Below are 7,536 nucleotides of genomic sequence, written 5' to 3'. Positions count from 1 at the left end.
GCTGCAGTGGACAACACTTTACACATCAGCAAACCATAGAAATAGAATGAAGGATTGGAGTTATGTAAGGCAAACACGCAAGGGTTAGAGAACCAATAAGAAGTCTGCTCCTGAGCACCATGATTCTTAATAACTAGTTAAAGAGTTGTAAGTTTTTACTGGGACAGAACGACCGGCTGTAGCCCACTTGCTCTGATTATCTTCAACCTGACCTTGTGTGTTTGTGTGTGTGTGTGGGGGAGGGGGGGGTTGTGTTGCTCTGCATTTTGTATTCAAACTCCCAGGGTGTGTGTGTGAAGTGAGCGAGAGAGTGTGGGGCGTGTGTATGTGTGTGTGTGTGCGGTGCCAATGTTTCCTAGTTTTAGGCTACACACTGTCTATTTTTAACCAGGCTGGCTGCAGGATAGTTCTGGTCCTTGTCCCCGGTTTCCACTGTTCTGTTACCACACTGTGTACTCTCCTCGTCTGACATACACAGAAACACACACTCTCCCTCTCGTCCCAGATGAGAGCCTGTAGAGCCTGTAGCATATACACTGTTACACACACACACACACACACACACACACACACACACACACACACACACACACACACACACACACACACACACACACACACACACACACACACACACACACACACACACACACTTACAACCCAGTGCCCCCGCCCTTCCTGCCTGCCATCAGCGCCCACTTCCCCTGTCCCCCTGTGAACCATTCTGCCTGCCAGAGACACCCACCGCTCTGAGGGCAGTGTGTGTGTGTGTGTGTGTGTGTGTGTGTGTATGTGTAGTGTTTGCTACAGGCTCTAAACTTGATGAGAGGGAGTGAGAGATATAGCTTGATAATGAACAGGGGAGACGGGGACAGAAGGGCTGAAAGGGGGAGAGAGGGACATAGTGAGGGGAAAGATAAGGTTAAGATAAGACTGGTAGAGTGAAGGAGAGACGGAGATATGGTGCAAGAGGGGAGAAGGAGAAAACACTGCTCTGACCTCTGACCCAAGGAAGACAGAAGCAAATGAGAGAGGAGGAGAGAGAGAGCGAGAGAGAGAGAGAAAGAGAAAGAGAGGGTAGAGGTATACTTGAAAAGCGAAGACCCAGCTCTTTAGAATGAGATTCAGGGTTGTCTGGGGCCGGCTGGGGCTGTGTTTCAAATTGCACCCTATTCCCTACATATATATAAGAAATAGGGTACGATTTGGGATTCATCCCTGTGTTTACCAGGTGTCAGCAGATACCCACAGACTGCATGCAAACACACAGAACCCTGGGAAGAGAGCGAGAGAAAGAGAGAGTGAGCGAGAGAGTGAGGGAGGGAGGGAGATATAGAGATATACTGTATATAGAGGGGGAGAGATATATTGAGGGAAGGAGGGATATATATATAAAGAGAGGGAGGGAAAGACAGAGATAGAGATAGATGGAGTGAGCGATAGAGAGAGGGCGTGGAGAGACAGAAAGAGAGGTGAGTGAGAGAGCGAGAGAGAGGGAGAGAAACACGGGGGGAGAGAGAGAGATAGAGAAGGGAGAGAGAGAAACAGAGAGACTAGAGAGAGAGAGAGAGAAAGAGAGAAATTGTGAGGGGAGCGAAAAAGAGAAATAGAGCGATAGAGAGGGGAGAGAGAAAGGTATTGAGAGAGAGAGATAGAGAGAGAGGGGAGAGAGAGCACCATACACGTTTGTACAGTGTTCTGCTGCTCTCCTCACACCTCTGAGGCAGCCTTTAAAGCCACAATCCTCAACCCCTACTTCCAGACAAATGGCAGCCCGCCCGCCACTTCTTTCACTATAAAGCTGAGAGATGGGGCTGGAGAACAGCGGTCAATATTGCAGACTGTACCTTTAAGTGGGACCCACCATGCTGATTTTATCTCCACAACCCCTAACTACCCGGAATAACTTATTCTCCTCTTCTTTCAGAATCCAAAGCATGTGATATTTTTTTTTTTCTCTCTCTCTCTCTCTCTCTCTCTCTCTCTCTCTCTCTCTCTCTCTCTCTCTCTCTCTCTCTCTCTCTCTCTCTCTCTCTCTCTCTCTCTCTCTCTCTCTCGCTCTCTCTCTCTCTCTCTCTCTCTCTTCATCCAGTGAATATTTCATCAGGGCTGGCCAGGGCTTTATTATTCATAGATCTGCCTCTAATGAGTAATTCATAGAAGCCCTGCAAAAATATATATGCATATTTAATGCATTATCATGTATATAATTTTTAATGGTGGTAGCCCTGGTAGGCAGCAGCACTGCAGCCTCCTACTTACTTGCTGGAGGTATGCCCACTGAGCGGCCATTTTGGCTCCATTTGCAGGGCATGGTGGGTAAAAATAGAGCCGGCCACACCATCTCTATGGGTCTTAGGTGCCCGGATGGCAGACTGGCCTATTCAGGAATATTCAGCCTGCATGGGAGATCTAGGACAGAAACACAGGGCGGTGGTGATTGGCTGTCATTTCATCCCTCCCGGTGTCACCGCTAACCAAGTCCTGTTGGAATTTGTTTTAACACTAGCTGTGGCACCGTTTCAGACATTGTGTGTGTGTGTGTGTGTGTGTGTGTGTGTGTGTGTGTGTGTGTGTGTGTGTGTGTGTGTGTGTGTGTGTGTGTGTGTGTGTGTGTGTCTGTGTGTGTGTGTGTGTGTGTGTGTGTGTGGAGAGAGTAAAGACTGTTCTGAATTCCTCTCATCGCCTGTCCTTGATAGAAATGTTTGTTCCTAGACATTGGGGGGTTTCCCGCCCTAGAGGAGAACAGTTGGGAGGAGGATCATTCTCCTGCTAAAATGGTGCATTCCAGTGTTGTAGAGTAGAGAGCAGGGGCTGGAGTATTAATGTAGTGATTAAAGGGGCAATCTGCTGTTGGTACATCCATTTTTTCCTTTTAATATAATATGATATACTGTATACCCATTGATTCTTGAAAAATATAACTTAGAAATGCTTCATGAGGTTAGTTCAACTGTCATACATCATCGTAACCCAAAATATAAGCTTGTTTTAGTCGGTTATTTGTAAACAATGTAGCGATTGAAGGGGAACAGGTGTGCCATAAAGGCCTGAACCTCTTTGCAGAGAGAGGTCTGTAGTGCACTCACAATTCACAGGATACTGGTGAGGATAGGACATTTCATAGTAGTGGCTGGAATGGGGTGAATGGAATGGTATCAAACACATTGATGTTCCCACAACATGTCCTGAAACAAATAACAGACATTCACCATCCACAGAAAATACTGTATTTATTTGCTTAGTTATAATGTCCTGGTTTGGTTTGCAAAATTCTCATCCATGGACTGTGGGTGGTTGGGACTGTGGGTGGTAGCGGACTGCGGGTGGTGTGGACTATTTTAGGTATTGATGGATTGTGGGTGGTATTGGGGTTAAGTTTTTATAGTGGACACTCATGTAAGTGTAAGTTTGGCAAACTTCTGCAAGGTTAAACACTTGGTGTGTGTGTGTGTGTGTGTGTGTGTGTGTGTGTGTGTGTGTGTGTGTGTGTGTGTGTGTGTGTGTGTGTGTGTGTGTGTGTGTGTGTGTGTGTGTGTGTGTGTGTGTGTGTGTGTGTGTGTGTGTGTGTGTGAGGTCTTCAACTCAACTGTATGCCAGGGAACTACAACACTTCAAACGGTAGTAAGGATTTAGTGGGGTTTCACAGGAATAGATGAAAGGGGGATTTTGATGAAAGACAAGAGAATCTTGAGAGGAGGCTGCCTTCGCCGCCAGGATCTATTTGAGTGATTCAGCAGAAAATCAGCTTGATTCTCAGCCCGTCTGAGAGGATGTGATTCCTCCATTAAGTCATCATAAGATTACTGAGTGTCTGCTTTTCTCGCCTTCTCTGACACAAACACGCCATGTGCCATAATCTAAGCCAAGCCCCACTAAATTCTTACCACCAATGATTGGCTTCCTCTATGGCTCTCCAGAGATGTCCTAAGACCTAAAAAGTTTTGAATATCCTATTACTGCTGCAACACAAGTACCATGAGCCAGTGATACCTCTCTACCAGTCCAAGGTGTCTGTCTGTCATTTCCTATAAGCCCCGCTAAAAAATCCCAATCCCCTAATATCCCTCTATAAAACACTTCCAGGAAACCAAACACTTATTAAGGTGACGAAAGAGTTCAAAGTTCAATGTGCTTGGAGAGAGAGAGAGAGAGAGAGAGAGAGAGAGAGAGAGAGAGAGAGGGAGAGAGAGAGGGAGGGAGAGACAGAAAACAGAAGGGTGAATGTGGCCTGACTGGGTGTGTTCAGTTTAGTCAGAGTTACGACATGAGGATGGCGTCTTAGGCCCGGGTGGATGGTTCCCTATTCCCTACATAGTGCACTACTTTTGATACGGTACCATTTGAGACATAGGTAGCCCATGGTTGCAATGCCAGGTTAATGCAGCTGAGTATATAACAGACAGTTTGACAGTTTGATTTTTGTTCAAACTGTTGCTAGATCTATTTAATTCATAAACATGCTTGCTCTGCAGAGACAACTCTTGATTTTAAGCCTATAGGGAAGATGCTGCATCAATGCGACATAGCAGTACCAAATGTCCTGCCCTGCGCTTGGGCTCCTCCATGTGGATGGAAGGGGTGTGGCAGGCAGTCTCTGTCTACATTTATTTGTATTTATTTTATTTAACCTTTATTTAACAAGGCAAGTCAGTTAAGAACACATTTTTATTTACAATGACGGCCTACCCCGGCCAAACCCTAACCCGGACGATGCTGGGCCAATTGTGTGATGCCCTATGGGACTCCCAATCACGACCAGTTGTGATACAGCCTGGAATTGAACCTGGGTCTGTGCTGTAATCCACATTATAAATAAATGAAGGAGGGTGTGAGAGTATGCGTTCAGGGCACTTCTCTGTAATTGGGACGAGACTCAGGCTACTTCTAGCCTGGTCTTCATTCTCTTTGTGCTGTCTTGCCAAGTCTTGCCTAGTTGGCAAGACAGGACAAACAGATCTGGGACCAGGCTGGCTACTGCTGCATTCTGGAAATATAACTGACAGAAGCAGCTCCAGACCAGAACAATCAATATGTCCACAAAGAGAGATTTGTGAAAGCAGCAGCTACTCTTCCTGGGGTTCATGACATAACATGACATAATACAGAACATTAATAGACAATAACAGCACATGGAAAGAACTACATCAATTTAAAAATGGCACATGTAGCCTACATATCAATACATACACACAAACTATCTAGGTCAAATAGGGGAGAGGCGTTGTGTCATGAGGTGTTGCTTTATCTGAAACCAGGTTTTGTGTTCATTTAAGCAATATGAGATGGAAGGGAGTTCCATGCAATAATGGCTCTATATAATACTGTACGCTTTCTTGAATTCGTTCTGGATTTGGGGACTGTGAAAAGACCGCTGGTGGCATGTCTGGTGGGATAAGTGTGTGTGTCAGAGCTGTGTGTAAATTGGCTACGCAAACAATTTGGAATTTTCAACAAATTCATGTTTCTTATAAAAAGAAGAATTGATGCAGTCAAGTCTCTCCTCAACTGCTGCTGTGTGATCTGAGGCAGTCATTGTTTTTGATCGGCGTTTGATAGATAATGCCTGGGGTCTCATTCCAAGCTGAGCAGTCTATTCAGACACCCTATGAGGAGAGGCATGGTTACAGGGTTTTGAATAAAATGCTGCCTGTTAATTCTATGTAATAATAATGTTAATCATGATCACTTAATAACCATGATTCTCTTTTTAGAATCTAGTCAGGGGCGCAACTTTCACTGGGGACGGTGGGGACATGCCCCCCACCCCACACAATATTCTGAAATTGTATTTTTGCCCCCCCCAGTTTTATCATTGGAATGTGACACAAAACGAGGCAACAGTGTGCTTTTGGACAGAGTGGCCGGGTAGGCGGTTTTGAGTGTTTAGCCGACTGGATTTTTAAAAAAACTTCTAAAACCAAGGTTGCGCCCCTGAATCTAGTTATGTATAAAAATATCAGTAGACCAAGGACATAGCATCAGACAGAAATTACAATCTCACAGTCACTGTCCCACACACACCACACATAAACACACACCACACACCAGGAGAGTGTGGCCTTGTTTAGCCTGATAGTAGTTGATAAAGTGTGACGAACAGCACCTATTCTCTGCAGGGGAGAAATCGGTCCTATTACACACAGGATATGTCCCAAACGGCACCCTATTTCCTATATAGTGCACTACTTTTGAACAGAGCCTATGGTCAAACGTAGTGCACCACATAGGGAGTAGGGTGCCATTTAGGACGCATTACATAGGGAGTAGGGTGCCATTTAGGACGCACTACATAGGGAGTAGGGTGCCATTTAGGACGCATACATAATAATTGCATCTCTGCAACTAGCGCTGATGGACAGGCCTGTGCAGTATCTATAACAAGCAAAACTCCCTAACACACACACACACTGGCACACATTACACACACATACACACACAAATGGGTTGATTATCAAATGTTCTTCTGCTGCTGGGGTTGTCTGTCAGACAATGAAATACTGAGCCTCTAATGCATGACTGGGAACTGTGGCCCAATCCCAAATCGATCCCTAAGCCCTATGCACTTGTGGAGATCTGAGAGAATTTGACAGGTGTAAGCAGGTGTAAGCTCCCAAAAGACGTCCAAAAGGCTTCGGAGTCAGTCCATGCTTACAGAGGTGTAGCCTACAGTCTTGCCTGAAATTGAATTTTATGAATGCCCATCTACGTATGTGGTAAACCGCTTGTAAAACACCAAAAAACGACGTCCGGACAGGACCAAAAAAAAACGTCTTAAAGACGTCGGCTCGTGCTTACTGGGGTCTAGCCTACCATGTCGCCCGCAATGGAATTTTATGAATGCCCATCCATGTGGTAGGCCCACCGTTTGTAAAACAGGCCGTTGTGTTGGTTTTATTAGTCCTGATTCCTGTGACTAATCAATTTGGCGATTTAGTCTTTGAATATCAGAGTTACCTAACTTTATCTGGATTTTTCGCGAGCCTATTTGTAATGTGTTTACACAGTGGGAAGTGTAGAAGTATTTTATTTTTTGCTATGATCAGCTGGTCAAATTTATGGATACAAACTTCAAACCACTGATGATGACAATGGGGTGAAACTCTTGGACAACAGTTGTGATTGTCCATTCCATATTGTCCATTTTACTTTGACCTGTCCTGTTATAGGATATGTTGTTAACATGACAGCTCATTATAACTGATTTAGTGCCATTTAGGTTATTAGCCTATTTGATCGGAAAACCTGCATGATGTAAAAGTGTCCTACATCTTCATACATTTGATCTCCAGGCTGCAGGATACAGAAAAGGCCACATATTCTTTCCACCATATCCTCTATCTGCTACATGATTTATGTTAGATCATGTTGTTCAATGAACGTTGGTGGAGCGCTGCAGAGATGCATCTCTCCAACAGCACCCTGGAGAGGCGCTGGGAATGGACAAGCAAAATATTTTTCTCCCCTGCCTTTGACAAAGTGGGCAATGCTTATCAAAGGGCGACATCAGTGCTCACCTATATGTCACTGGTTGAG

The sequence above is a fragment of the Salvelinus namaycush genome, chromosome 36 (assembly GCF_016432855.1).
Source record: "Salvelinus namaycush isolate Seneca chromosome 36, SaNama_1.0, whole genome shotgun sequence".
In the NCBI taxonomy this organism is placed as follows: Eukaryota; Metazoa; Chordata; class Actinopteri; order Salmoniformes; family Salmonidae; genus Salvelinus; species Salvelinus namaycush.
Note: the sequence above shows the minus strand (reverse complement) of the source record.